Source organism: Micropterus salmoides, unplaced genomic scaffold, assembly GCF_014851395.1.
Source record: "Micropterus salmoides isolate LMB-PRFRI ecotype aquatic unplaced genomic scaffold, ASM1485139v1 Ms_hic_scaffold_12, whole genome shotgun sequence".
Classification (NCBI taxonomy): domain Eukaryota; kingdom Metazoa; phylum Chordata; class Actinopteri; order Centrarchiformes; family Centrarchidae; genus Micropterus; species Micropterus salmoides.
The window spans coordinates 34,089,602-34,105,482 of NW_024040263.1; positions in this window are offsets into that span (position 1 = coordinate 34,089,602).

Consider the following 15,881-nt stretch of genomic DNA (forward strand, 5'->3'; position numbering starts at 1 on the left):
ATACTGGACACAGGACAGAACCCAAAACACTAAGACATAAACCGAGACACAGGACTGGAACAAAGACAAAGAACTGAAACACAGGACCAAGAGCCAAGATAAAAATGAGACATAAACTACTAAGGACAAGGAACGAGAGAAACAGGAAACAGACATACGAACAAATGGCAAAACTCAAACTCACAAGGAAGAAACTACAACTCATAACAGAAAACACTGCAGACTGCTGAACGTTAGCTCAGTTTAGCTGCTCAGTTTGTTTTTAGTTCAGGATTCCTTCGGATCGTTCAGGAGGTTTCTACCTAATAAACAAAATGATAATTATCACAATATAACTTTCCCCAATAACAAATAACTAATGTTCGATTTTTTTATTCTATTTAATACATTTGAATCACGAACGAATAAGCACTAAAGCACTTTTCTATTATTATGTTGAGGAAATGGACTGAAACAAGATTTTACTCATCATTTTGTTGAAAACAGATTTTATCAGAATAGTTCTGAAGTTTCTGCCTCAGATGTGTGAAGTGATCCTCTGTTTGTTCTGAGCAGAAAGAAACCATTAACTTTCACTCAGGAGCAAAAATCCACCTTTAAACCTGAAAGAAACGATGATTTTACATTGAAGATAATTATTTATATCGAATGATTTATTGTTATTTTTTGGGCTGGAACCATGTGGTATGAAAGGGGCTTAAAACAACACGGAGAAACGTGACAGTGTGTTTGTGTGCGCTGAGCTGAGCCTGTGTGAGATCGTCTTGCAGCTCGCCGCCGCCGTCGCTCTGTCGTCGTCAGGTTTTTTCACACTGAAGACTTTACACAAGCTGCTTTGTTCGTCCCCGCAGAGCAGGTGTGGTGTCAGCTAAGCCAACAGTGCGGAGGCGGGTGACGACAGGCCGCCGTGTTCACACCTCCTCCGCCGACGCCACAGACCAACAACACGCTCACTGAGGCTGCAGAGATCACAAACACATCACGGGAACTCAAGTCACCTCGGGGAGCGAACAGAGGCTCACATCCCGTCAGCAGATTAACCGGGACACAGTCACACACCATCGGAAACGCTAGCTCACTGCTAATGCTACCTGATACAAGTTTAATAAACACCAGCAGCAGTTTGATGTTGGGTCTTTACACTCTTCTTCTTCTCTGCTTTTATCAGCAGCAGCTGTTCACCTGTCCTTGAGCCCCGCAAGGTCGTTTTAATAAGCTCACCAGCAATCAATACACTGATTTACAAATTTCATCAGCGACACATCCAGAACTTCTGCTCGTGTCAGAGGGGCGTAAATCCACTTCCTGTTTTCACCCTGACCTCTATCTGACCGTCACATGTGGGTAAATTGTTGCCATTGGTCGGGTGATTGCCGCGCCATCCGCCATCCGCCATAGTGGTGGCCGCACAACAGAAAGCGTATTGTTGCGATGGGCGCACCCGCCTGCGTCACGCACGCAGCTCTGGGAATATCTGTGGCGGCGTTTCTAAGCAGACTCACCAGAGGCGGAGGCCCGGCCCGTCCTGGCTGACGGCCTTTGGCAGGTAACGGTCGAAGAATCACTGATTATTAGAAGCGTCACTCGGTTTTATTTTCATGTGCCAACAACAAGAGACACACCGCTTAAAGAATCCTGAATAGAACGCCAAACGGTAAAGGCTTCAGGTGTGATCTGCAGTACCTGCAGAATGTGTTTGAAAACACCGGGCTGCTTTCTACAAACGTGTACGGCCTCCAACAAACTCATTCTGAAGTTCCACACGCTCGCACAACCACCAACCAATGGACGCTTATTTTGATTTCCCCAGTATCTCCAGGCGGAGGGAAGTCCTGCTCTTCTCATTCAGGGGAATCCAATCTCTTTTTTTCTGTATCCATAACCTCAGTTAGCTTAGCATCTGTTCAAGGTGGGGTGAGCTCACGGCGTCCCGTCCCCGGCGTGGCGCTCCGGATTGAGCCGTAAATAAAGGCGGTGTGGTGAAAGCTTGTGCACACAAAATAAGGTTTTTTTAACCTTATTTTGGGGTAAGTCATCAAACTGTTTCAGATTTTCCTGCTGATTCTGCAGGTTTTATTTCCCATGACCACAGAAAATGCAGTTCTGGCTTTCTGCCCAGAGAGACCTGATCCTGTTAGTCCCAGATACCTAGAGGCGTCACCAACATGGCTTCCGAGTGGCAGGTGTAGAAGGACTTTGGTATTTCTTTGTTTGCTTGCTGGGATCCAGAAGAGGGATTTTGTTGAGTGTGGACTCTAGGGGAGGTTTGAACGGGGGTAAGGACTCGTTCTTCGGTGGGTTTTGTGTTTGTTGTCGTTGTGGTTGTGATCGTCATGTACGGAAACACATGGGTCCTCGGTGCACGCAAACATGCATGTCATGTTAAACACTGAACACTGAATGACAACATTATTTACACAAAGTGACGCCTGAATTTAGTGCAGAGACTTCAAAAGTGCCGAGTGGCAAAAATAAAATACTTCCAAAACGACCACTCACCCTGGTTGTAAGTGAACGATAGATATCATAACGCAAGCTGAACTGAAAAGGCCTCGTTTGTGAAGTGAGTTTGTGAGTTTTTTTATTTTTGGATAAACTTGAAGTGAAACTAACGGCTGCTTTAAAACCACAGATTGTTCATATTGAGACGGTTTCAGATATCAGAGAGACAGAAAGTCGAGTCAGTAGTGTGGAACAAAATCTCACGGGGACCAGTTCTGACCACAACACCGGGCCCTTTGTTCACATCTAAAACAAAGACTTTTTCTTCAGACAACAACCTGCCATTATTTACACTTCCTCAAAATAGCTTCACTTCTGTAGAACAAAATTAAACAAAACTGGCAAAAAGCAAAAGGCTGTGGAGGTTAAAACCATCCACAGTTTGTTAAACAGGGAGGTGTTCCTGTTACTTTGCCGACTCTCGTTAATAATAATGGGTTAGGGGTTAGTAAAAAAACAAAATAATGCCAGAGTTTAAGTTTATTTTCAATTAAATAAGTAAATATAGGAAGTTCAGTAAAGATCTGTCTGGTTTCTCATTTCTGTTCCTGAAAGGGAATCACTGGCTGAATGTTTTCCTCCTGAAGGCTGAATTAATCCTGAGTGACAGATCATTCAGACGAGGTATAAAATACTGTGATGGTTTCCATAAGCTGCTCGCTCGCTCTCTCCTGGTTGGTTATACAGCCTCCCTTTGTCTCTCTGCTGTAAATCGATGAAAGCCATCGTGTCCTGTTCTGCTTGGCTGTGCAGTAATATTGCCACTGAAGAGAAACGACCTGCCAGGCCAGCTCTCACCTCCAAAACCCTCCGACTCCAGCTGAGAGCCGCTTCACGCCACGCTCAGCTGTCGCAAAGGCCGCAACTGACCTTATCTCACTTAAATTAAGAGAATTCTAGTCTCACGTTCAGCCTCAAGACTTATCTTTCAAAAAACCCTTGTTATTAATGACACCGGTACCTGAACTGCAATCAGCTTCCCACACCAGACCCACGCCACGTAGCCAAGCCTCAGTCTACCAACGCCAGACCCACGCCACGTAGCCAAGCCTCAGTCTACCAACGCCAGACCCACGCCACGTAGCCAAGCCTCAGTCTACCAACGCCAGACCCACGCCACGTAGCCAAGCCTCAGTCTACCAACGCCAGACCCACGCCACGTAGCCAAGCCTCAGTCTACCAACGCCAGACCCACGCCAGACCCACGCCACGTAGCCAAGCCTCAGTCTACCAACGCCAGACCCACGCCACGTAGCCAAGCCTCAGTCTACCAACGCCAGACCCACGCCACGTAGCCAAGCCTCAGTCTACCAACGCCAGACCCACGCCACGTAGCCAAGCCTCAGTCTACCAACGCCAGACCCACGCCACGTAGCCAAGCCTCAGTCTACCAACGCCAGACCCACGCCACGTAGCCAAGCCTCAGTCTACCAACGCCAGACCCACGCCAGACCCACGCCACGTAGCCAAGCCTCAGTCTACCAATGCCAGACCCACGCCACGTAGCCAAGCCTCAGTCTACCAACGCCAGACCCACGCCACGTAGCCAAGCCTCAGTCTACCAACGCCAGACCCACGCCACGTAGCCAAGCCTCAGTCTACCAACGCCAGACCCACGCCAGACCCACGCCACGTAGCCAAGCCTCAGTCTACCAATGCCAGACCCACGCCACGTAGCCAAGCCTCAGTCTACCAACGCCAGACCCACGCCACGTAGCCAAGCCTCAGTCTACCAACGCCAGACCCACGCCAGACCCACGCCACGTAGCCAAGCCTCAGTCTACCAACGCCAGACCAACGCCAGACCCACGCCACGTAGCCAAGCCTCAGTCTACCAACGCCAGACCCACGCCAGACCCACGCCACGTAGCCAAGCCTCAGTCTACCAACGCCAGACCCACGCCACGTAGCCAAGCCTCAGTCTACCAACGCCAGACCCACGCCACGTAGCCAAGCCTCAGTCTACCAACGCCAGACCCACGCCAGACCCACGCCACGTAGCCAAGCCTCAGCCTACCAACGCCAGACCCACGCCACGTAGCCAAGCCTCAGTCTACCAACGCCAGACCCACGCCAGACCCACGCCACGTAGCCAAGCCTCAGTCTACCAACGCCAGACCCACGCCAGACCCACGCCACGTAGCCAAGCCTCAGTCTACCAACGCCAGACCCACGCCACGTAGCCAAGCCTCAGTCTACCAACGCCAGACCCACGCCACGTAGCCAAGCCTCAGTCTACCAACGCCAGACCCACGCCACGTAGCCAAGCCTCAGTCTACCAACGCCAGACCCACGCCACGTAGCCAAGCCTCAGTCTACCAACGCCAGACCCACGCCACGTATCCAAACATAAAACATAAAAGCAACAGGGAAATCTAAAAAAGTTTAAAAGCAACATAGGGAAATTTAAAATATACACATTAAAAAAATAATAACAGTTACAGTGCAGTGTACAATCAGGGTTAAAAGAGTTAAATGGAAAATAAAAACAGGCTGAGAAGTTGAGCAAATAATTGAATTACAATTCAATAAAGAATAAACAGAGAAGTACACTTAATCTGTTCTCTCTCTAGCTAGTCTGTACTCGGGTCCACAGCAATCTTTGGGTCCACTGAAACTCCAGAAACCCTCGGACACTACAGAGAAACCAGGACATGTCTGTCCGCAAGCCGCTTTGATCCAGTTATACTCTGGACCCACCTGCGCGTTTACAGGTGGACAGTGGTTCTTGCAAATCACTCCGGCGTGAGATTTAAGATCACTTCCTTCACTCTGTTCAATCTCACTCTCATTATCATCATTATATTTAATTAAAAGCAATGGTAAAAAGAAAAGTCTTCAGTCTGAATTTAAAAGAACTGACAGTTTCAGCAGACCTGCAGTTATCTGGGAGTTTGTTCCAGATATACGGAGCATAATAACTGAACGCTGCTTCTCCTTGTTTAGTTTTGACTCTGGGAACAGAAAGCAGACCTGATCCCAGACGACCTGAGAGGTCTGGATGGTTCATAACGAAGCAGAAGATCAGAAATGTATTTTGGCCCTAAACCATTTAGTGCTTTATAAACTAACAGCAGGATTTTGAAATCAATTCTTTGACATACAGGAAGCCAATGTAAAGACCTCAGAACTGGAGTGATGTGATCCACCTTTTTGGTCTTAGTGAGGACTCGAGCAGCAGCGTTCTGAATCAGCTGCAGCTGTCTGATGGATTTCTTAGGGAGCCGGTAAAGACACCGTTACAGTAGTCGAGTCGACTGAAGATAAAGTCATGGATAAGTTTTTGGCTGACTTTGTAATTGTCTTAATGTGGCTCCTCAGAGTCCATGACTACACCAAGATTTCTGGCTTGATTTGTGGTTCTTAACATTACAGATTGAAGTCGAGCACTGACTTTCAATCGTTCCTCCCTGGCTCCAAAAACAATAACTTCAGTTTTATCTTTGTTTAATTGAAGAAAATTCTGGCACATCCAATTGTTGACCTGCTCAATACAGTCACTCAGCGCCTGTATGGGATCATAGTCCCCTGGTGAAATGGTTATGTAAATCTGTGTGTCATCTGCATGATTATGGTAACATATTTTGTTGTTTTTCATAATCTGAGCCAGTGGAAGCATGTAAATGTTAAACAAAAGAGGTCCCAGAATGGAGCCTTGGGGAACTCCACATGTCATTTTTGTCAGCTCAGATGTGTGATTACCTATAGACACAAAGTAGTCCCTGTCCTTTAGGTAGGATTCAAATCAGTTTACCAGTTTAGTACTGTGCCAGAAAGTCCAACCCAGTTTTCAAGTCTGTCTAGTAATATGTTGTGGTCGACCGTGTCGAATGCAGCACTGAGATCCAATAATACTAAGACTAAAATTCTGCCACTGTCAGTGTTTAAATGGATGTCATTGAAGACCTTAACAAGAGCCGTCTCAGTGCTGTGGTGTGGTCGAAAACCTGACTGGAAGACATCAAAACAGTTATTTAGTACCAAGAAAACACTAAGCTGTTGAAAAACAGCCTTTTCAATGGTTTTACGTAAAATGGGAGATTTGATATGGGCCTATAATTGCTCATTAGTGACCTGTCTAGATTGCTCTTTTTTAAGAGTGGCTTAAAAACCTGAGAGGAGAGACATGTTGACAATTTGTAGTAAATCTGAGGTCATGCATTTAGAAACACTTCTGAAAAAACCTGTTGGCAGAATATCAAGGCAGCATGAGGAGGATTTCAGATGTTGTATTATGTCCTCCAGGTTTTTATGGTTAATAGAATCAAATTGTCTCATGCTATATGAATTGTTTTGAAGTGGACACAGGGACAAGATATATATCCTGTTACTGACATGGAGGCACTGATTGTTTGTCTAATTGTTTGAATTTTGTCTTAAGAAGGAGGCAAATTCATTACAGGCCCTGGTGGACAGAAGGTCAGAGGCTACAGACACAGGAGGGTTGGTTAGCCTGTCGACAGCAGCAAACAGGGCACGTGCATTATTAGTGTTTTTGGTGATGATGTCAGAGAAGAAGGACTGCCTTGCATTTCTCAGCTCTAAATTATTAATGCGAAGTCTCTCCTTATAGACGTCAACCTGGAGATTTGCAGCCAAGCCTCTCTTTCTCCTTCCACGTGTTTTGCAGCAGCTGTTGTTATGACGCTGGCGTTTCTATGGTCATTTGCATAGTAATTTACGGGAGGAGCCCGGGGGGGTACGTGGCAGAACCTGGCGTACGCCTGGTTTTATACATGTTGATATTTCTGTGCGTACGTACTTTTCAAATTCCATGAGGACGCATCTTTCGGTATGAAGGCTGCGCAGTCTTTTATACATGAGGGCCCTGGACTCGCCTGGTGCAGCCTCAGGAGATTAAAGGACCACTCTTTTATCTGTCTGTGGTATCCCGACAGCTGTTGTGGTTACGTTCCAGATGTCAAAGGATTTTATACTGGTTCTCATTTGACTCTGAACACTGAAAAAAAATGTCCTATCAAATTTATGAGAAAACTTTTTAGATATTAATTATTTAGCATGACGTGATTTTCCCTTGATAATGAAGTCAGGATGTGTTCAGCTACCAGCAGTGTTAAAAAAAACATCAGAACGGCTCATTCTAGGAATTCTTGTTTAGTGTACTTGGTTCAGTGACAAGCCCCGATTTGATTTGTACATTTTTGTTTCTGGAGAACAAAACTCCACACAGGCAAAACCTAAATACACACAACTGAGTTTTAAATCTATGATCTTGAAGCCGGGAGCCATGTGTGCTGACATCTGAGCCACCATGTCAACTGACGGTTTCTCTGGTCAGCGGGACATAAAACCTGCAGAACCTGAAACAGTTTGATGACTTTGCCCCAACATAAGGATTAAAAAGTGTTTCTCCCAGCAGGTTGTACTTTTACAACACAAGCTTTCACCACACCGCCTTCATTTACGGCTCTATCCAGAGCGCCGGGGACAGGACGCCATGAGCTCCTCCCACCTCGAACAGATGCTAAGCTAACTGAGGCTATGGAGACAGTCGGCATACACCACACGCAATCATAGAAGGCACCTCTCACTCTGGTCACACACCTGCTCCTCGCCGCCACCACCACATCTGAAACTGTCAAACCTCAGCTTCGGACTGACATCAGTGGGGCCACATGATTGGCTTTCCCGGCTCGGCCCTTAAAAAGCAGATGATTGGCTTCCTCGCATACAGACATCTTTGGCATTACAGACTTTCCCCACAGGATTCTGTTGAGGATTCTTTGAGTGGCGTGCTTTACATCTAATGTAGCCAATCATAACCTACTTTATTGTTGAGAGAAACCTTTTCTTGTGATACTTTGACTTCTTTGCTGCTAAAATTACGACTATTTTCATCTTTGTTTTTTTCAAAAATATTCCGACGTTCTTTTTAAAATCCTAATTTTTCCCCTGTAACAGTGACCCTAATTCTCCAGCGTAGTCCTTGAACTCACCACAAAGGAGAGTTTAGAAAGTTATTTTTAATGATGATGTAGTATTTTGTTGCTTTTGTTGAGTTCAGTTGCACTTTATGCATCGAAACAGACTTATTGTATAAAATTGTGTGCAGTAAAAGTGTTTTACTTTGTAGTTTCTGTGGGTTCTTCTTAATTTCTCTCTTTTTTCCAATCAGGTCTCAGAGCTGTACAGCACAGAGATGCTTCTTTAATAATAAATGACTTGTTTCAGTAGATGTTCAATCCATTACTTTCAGATGCGAGTGCTCCATTCGACACTGTTGTCATGCAGTTTTAATTGATGGCCTGAAACTCCGGCTGGTTCAGATTCGCATCACAGGAAACATGAAGCATTTCGCTCTCCTGCCCGTTCACATCAGGGCTCAGTGGAGGTTTCTGCTATGTCAACTGTATGTGTTTATACATAAAACATCTCCCGTCCCGATGGCTGCCAGCACCCTGCATGGTAGCTCCGTGTGTGCATGACTGAGCGATAAAAGCTTTGGATAAAAGTGCTAAATAAACATAGGGACACGTTTTTTTCTCCTCCCTGCTTGCAGTGTTGACTCATCGTACGTCCTTTCAGGCTAAAACACAAGCAGAGTGGCCGGATGCCGGCGAGTCAGTCGCTGCTAACGTTAGCTCTCACATAGGATGTAAATTAGCACTCGCAAGGTTTAGATCTAATAAATATTTAAAATAAATGAAGTTAGTCGCCACTGGCAGGTTGCTGAAATAGACTTGCTTAACTAGAAACTCATCACCACCAGTGTTTCCCCTGGGATGGACTGAAGCGAATTCTTTTCGTGTGTGTAGTGCGCAGTATGTTTGTTTTTTTTCAATGAAAAATATGTAATCACATTGGGCCGTTATTTTCGAGTTGGAAAAGCTCGAGCAGATAATGAATAAACTAACAGCCAAAGATCCGTCTGCTGGAGGAACGACAACCTTTAGATCTGGAGAAAGTAATTTTGTTGGTTCTGATGCTCCACAGTGATTTTACAGTGATGGCACAGCATGTTTTGGACCCCCTGAAACCCTGTTAGTATGACCTCAGAATCATTATAGAGACGACTCTTCATGTTTGTCTTTTGGGTCTTTATTTTACAGCTTCTGACATTTTCTCTTTAGACATTAGAGGTGTAACGGTACACAAAAATCCCGGTTCGGTATGTACTAGAGAGCTGCTGATAAGATGGAGTCAACAAACGAAGTTAAAAAGAAGATTATCACGAGCACATACTTCACGGGCCTGACTCGAACCGGCGAACACGCTGACGAGGGGAGCTAAACCCCATGGCCGCTGACGTCTGTCGCCAGGACGTCTCCTTAGGTGTCGGGAGTGAGGTTTACTCGCTGCACAGCCTCGCTGGTTTCCGTCACATGGGGCGTTGAGCATAGTCCAAACATTTGTGTAATTTTTTTACTTTGCATGTCACAATGTTGGAAATCTCCACTGGAGACACAGCGGCCGCCACTGCAGGAGCAGGTCTACCCTTGCTTCGTACAGCACAGCACGGCGATACGATCCGACACTCCTCTGCACACAACCTGGGGGGCTCCTTATACCTGCAGCTGATTAGCAACAACCAGCTGCAGCTGTGAGAATGACGCCGCTGCACTGGCACATACCTGGAGAGAGAGCGCAAAAGAGAGAACACAGGGACCCCAACACTAACCCCGACAAAGGACCCTACGGGACGTAACAGGCGGTAATGGTCACAATATCAGCGGGATCAAGAAAACAGTCCCACGCAGGTCTCTAGTATGTACCTCAGTTTTGAAGTCACGCTTTATTAGTTCTCCTTCGTGCGACACCATTAGTGAGTTTGCAAGTTTGATGTGTTGCCAGAAACAAACCCGATCACTACTGAGAAATGTCGGCCCGCTGCTGTCGTCTTATCGACTTGTCCGTTGTTGTATTTCACTGGAAACCAAAGTGTTCCCAAACAGACCTTAACAATAAGGGAGGGTCCTAAAGCTCTGGCTTCTCTGCACTGGCCGTGATGTTCAAGTCACTAGTAGCGAGAGGCGGCGCTAAAACTTATAAAACTTAATATGTCTGTGTGGAAACTCGGAATTTACGTATGTTCCACACAAAACAAGCCTAATAAATGACGTTAAAGACTGCAATCAGTGCACCGTTCTGAAACTCCTGTACTGAGACAGTCCGGTACGAATACATGTACCCTTACAGCCCTAGTAGACATTAATCTATAAAACTAGGCAACATGAGAAACCTCCTCTATTCTGAGGTGCGTTTTATTTGCACATCAAAATCCAAACAGAAACATCTCCTCATGAGCTTTAAAGGACTAGTTTGCTTTACTGACCTCAGCTCCTCCACAGTCACCTCATTACCTCAGACTCACCTGAAACTGAAAAATAATTCAGGATGAACCAGTCTGAACAGGACGGAGCTGCAGGCTGCACAGGTTTAGTCCCAGCTTGTACCTGATGTTCTCAACATTGGACAAGAAGGTAGAAATAAAACACAGCTTCCAGTTACTTTCTATAAATTGAGCTAATGTTTCATAGCAGCCAGAAGACGCAGCCTGCTGCAGAAGCGTTCCTGCACAGTCTGAAGGGGAGGTGTTAGCTTAACAGGCTTCACTTTTCCAGCAGGTGGGGAAACAACAGACAGACGTTTCTTGGTCCTGAGAAGCAGACACACAGTAACCGACACCGGACATTTACTGCCACAATATTTTCCTCCGCTCGGACAATCAAACACTCGCACCTCGCTCCTGTTATAACAGCACCTGTCACGTGGCGAGAAGAGTAGCGGCGGTCACAATACACGTATAGGGGAAACACTAACTACACATAAGTTGATTGACCCTCGCTGGCACTGTCGCTATAGGTGTCTAGTCACTTTGTGTTGAAAAGTGTTGGGGACATAAGGGCTCAGATTAGATTAATCAAGACCAGAAGATTTTTAGCACTATTTAGATTAAATATTTGATGTAAATCTTCAGGCGGTCTGGGGGTCCTTCCCTCAGAAGATTTTGAGCATTAAACTTGTAGTTTCCTGCATTCTGGAGACAGTTTCTGCTCCAATTTAAGGTGGAAATGTCTTTTTTATATGAGGGAAAACTGTATTGCATTTCATGTTTTCTTATTGTGCAAATAAACCTTTCTTGAAGCATTTTCATTAGTTAACATGTTGTTAACAAAGTTGTTTTTTCTGAACATTTTTAACAAATGCTTTCACAAAGGAACGGGAACAAAATCAGCCATTTCAAAGTGTGGTGAGGACATGTCCCCAGCGTCCCGTGTAAATTACACCTATGTATCTAGCTAGCTTAGTGTTTCCACTGGTAATGTTGCAGTGAAGACTGCAGGAGGACGCTGCAGTAACATGAACGGTTTATTTCTCTTCTGTGACAGCGAGCACAACACCTTCAGTAAACTCTGCTTAAACAGCCACATTACAGCTAACTGAAGTAACTTACCTGCCCTTATACTCTTTTCTGACACTGAAACCATGAAAAGTTTTTTATTTATTGTCAAAAAACTTTAATAACTCAACAGCAGGCTGCGTAGCAATGTGTCACTGCCCTCTCACCTCTGACCACACCCACCAGTGATGTCACAGTGTCCTGGAGTGCACCTGGTGGAAGGTGAGAAGTTAAATCACTGGAGGTCAGTAAAGACAATATCATCAGGTGGTGTTACTGAGTTTTCAATCAACGTATCCATCCAGAATCCCCTTCTCAGGCCACTTAGTATTTGTTTGTACCTGTGGGAGTCCTGTTTGGAGGCGGAGTCTCTCCTTAATACTCAGTCCAAGGCCTAAATGGTCACACAAGTCCATCCCCAAGACAATCTGTGGCCAGAATTTGAGCTGATCGTTTCTCTGGTTTCTTGTCTGTTTACAGATCGTCTTCCGGAAGATCAGTGACGTGAAACGTGAAGAGGAGGAGATGTTGAAGAGGAAGAACGAGGCGCCTCTGAACCTCCCTCCGGATCATCCAGTCCGACGACTTTTCCAGCGGTTCCGGCAGCAGAGGGAGGCACGGCTCGCCAGCGAGCGGGTCGTTCAGGGTGCCGCTGACTTGGAGAAAGGGGTCCCTCCCTTGGAGCCCCCCAGACGTCCTGAGGTCCTCGCCTCCACCAGTATAGACATGGTGACTGAGAGCCCGGCCGCCACCTCCTCAACGTCCACCGCGTCCTCGTCGTCCAGGACCTCCAGCCGAGTCATGCTCCACGCTCCCGCCACCCAAAACGGAAACCTGATAGGCTGCAAGTCTGCAGAGCCTCCCAAAGCTAAAGGCTGGGGACGATTCAAGGAGTCAGTCGTGAAGGCCGAGTCGTGGAGCAGCGTCTCTAAGGCCGAGTCCATGGAGACGCTGCCCGATAGAACTAAGTCTCACGACGAGATGCCCCTCAAGAAAACTGACTCCTGTGACAGCGGCATCACAAAGAGCGACCTCCGTTTGGACAAAGTCGGCGGCGCCAGAACGCCACAGGAGCAAAGCCCGGTCCAGTCTGAGGAGAAAAGGGTCTTCTGTCCGATACCGGAGCAGAGTATGCAAGCCTCTTTCCTGGAGCTGAAACAAGAGTTAAGAGGAGACATCAGATCTCTCAACAGTCGCATGGCGGCGCTCGAAGCACAGCTGGCTGAGATGCTGCGACTTCTCAAGTCCAGGAAGTCGTCGGGCTCCTACTTCGAGATCTCGCGTCCTCCTTCCCCTGACTCCGATAAGGACAGCTTATCCTAAACCAGACATGGAGTCAGTCCGCGGGAACCGGACTCGACCCGATCTTCTGACTACGACGTGAAGTCGATGATGATATCACACAGATGACAAGCACTTTGTTACGTTTGCAGCGAGACGTTACAGACTGGATACTGGCTGCATTTTCCTTTGCGTCTATAGAAAGAGTTTTGACCGTCACGATGGCACCTTTGGTCCAAAGGAGGGTTTCGAGCCTTCGGACCTTTTCAATAATATCTGCAATAATAACATGGCTTTAACTTTGAAGAAGACTTTGGCACTGTGATAAAGGAGATCGAGTTCTTAAAGGTTAAATGTGTTGGCTTTGACCTGGTCTCACGAGGTTTGGTCTGTTTAGCTGTTCAGAACCTCCAGAAACTAACGGGTCTGCTCTCATTGGGCATCAGCACCCTCAATCATCGAAGGTTTACACGCTTAGAGATGACGGGTGTGTTTTTATCAAGTCTGCTGGAGCCAAGGAGACTGCTGAAGCTGTTAAAGGTCAAGGTGGACCAGACTTTCAGCTGACGATCAACGGTTTGGTTCGGTGAGACGAGCTAACGGACCAGATTAACTGACATTAGCACTATTTTCCTCTGAGCATTGGGGACTTGTTTCAGAAGAGGCGGCTGAAGTTCTCCACCTTCATGCAGATTAAACACTGTGTTCATGCTCGGGATCGGTAGCGTTTTTTGTATCCAGGGTGATTGTGAAAGATTTAATGCAGCGTGGTGAAAAGCGAGGCGCTGAATTGATGTTTTAAACCTGCACAGAGCTGACGGTTAGTCTGGTTGTTTATAAAAATCAGTATATGCATGTTTCCATGTTGATGAGTTTTCAGCTCTGAACGGAGCTCGGGGGACTTAACGCGTCCAGATTCCGTGTGAAAGATCCCACATGTTGGATGGTTATAATCCTGACACCTGCATCTGAAGTGGAACATGTTTGAAGTCATTGTGCTTTAATTCAGGTGTTTTTAAAAGACGGTTCATTTTAAATTACACGGTATATTGCTCGAGCAAAGTTACATAAACTCTCATGTGACTCTTTCAACTTGGTATTAAGAAGCATTTTTGTTGTCTCTAGTATGTAAATGAGGTGGGCGGGGCTGCCAGACCTGTCAGTAAACAATGCTGGAGACTCTTGTGGAGCCGCTACGATGCGTAAAGCTGAGCGGACGCTGCGCTTTTTATTTATCTTTAAACTTCGTGTTAACTCGCGTTTACTCATCTGCTTTTTTTCTTGAAAAACTTTTTACGCTCGCGCTGTACGCATCAATCGACCGGCCACGACGTGGATCAGACGCTGCGACCTCAAACTGAATGACAAAGAACAACCGATACGACTAAGGTCGTGGCTAAAATCGGGCTTCTGCACAGCGTCAGTCAGTCTTAAGGCGAGGGTCAGGTGACAGACGGCTGAAGACACCCACAGGTGTTTCTAGCTAACTAAGCTAAGGCTGCTTACAGATGAAAGTAAACAGAGATAGTGGAGTAGCTTGTTAGCTCTAGTGCTAGCTCGGCTATCCTCGTCACTCACCTGACCCTTGTCTTTTACGTCGAAGCTGTCCATGGTGAGTCTCCCGCTGTACTGGTTCTTATTTTCCCTCTGCTAGATAAAGGACTCATCTGGAGCTTTTATTTTGCTAAAGGTAGCAGGAAGAGGCGGAGTCTCAGTCCAGAGCTGTAAAGGTGTGTTCACAAAGACAGCAAAGCGATTTCTTTTGCCTTTCGGTACTCGGATTATTTGTGTTCAGTCGTGCGAGTTACTACAGCAATATGAACCCAAAATAAACATTTTGCTGTGATTAAATTGCAATAAACGGATCATCAGGATGCTGAAATAACGAAAATCCTGATGCCTATTTGTCAAACATTTCATGCTTTGTCAGCTCTGGCTATGCTAAGCTAACTTGTTTACCAGGTAGTCCAACTTCCTTTCTTACTTTTCTCCAAGCAGCCTCCTGTTGTGTCTGGTTTCTGTAGAAATATGAAGCGCTACGGTAACGAAAGTTGAGGACGGGAACTCGGCGGCTCGCTGCTGTAGATTCGCTTCAGTTCTCCTCTGCGTTGACTTTGTACGTCATCGCGCTGTGTGGAGAACTTGCTTCACTTTCTGAGGGACCTCAACTCAAGATTGTGGGTGAAGCTTTGTTTGTTCACTCTACTTGATTTAAGAGTGTAGAAAGACAAACACTTGCCGAGTCACCGGTGTGTTCGTGGTCGTTGGCGCCAGGTGTTTTCTGTGTTTGAGGCGAATGTTGGTGCCTCTTCGGGCAGAGACGTCGTGTCTCTCCTCGCACTTTTGCCTTTCAGGTGTGATTTCATGAGTCTGCTTTGTCAGTCATGACCGCTGTTGGTTGTGGAGGACGCCGGGTGTGCCTCTGAAGGCTCAGCGAGAACACAGACCGCTTGTAGAAACCAAACTACCTGCAGTGCAAACACGACGAGGTCCCTGCGTTACCACCAGCGGACAGATGTTGTCCACTGAACAGCAGCGATTGTTGATCCGTCTGTTCGTGTTCTGGTCTGACAGGTTTGTGTGCTTAAGCAGACCGTAATGTAGCAGACAAAATGTCCTGTTAAGCTTGAGGACACGACGGCCAATAGATTCCCAGGATTCTCTCCCGGGAGAGCTGCGATTGGCTCAGCTAAACCTTTCTCATTTGTCTACATGCCTCGCCAGTTTCTCCGTTGGC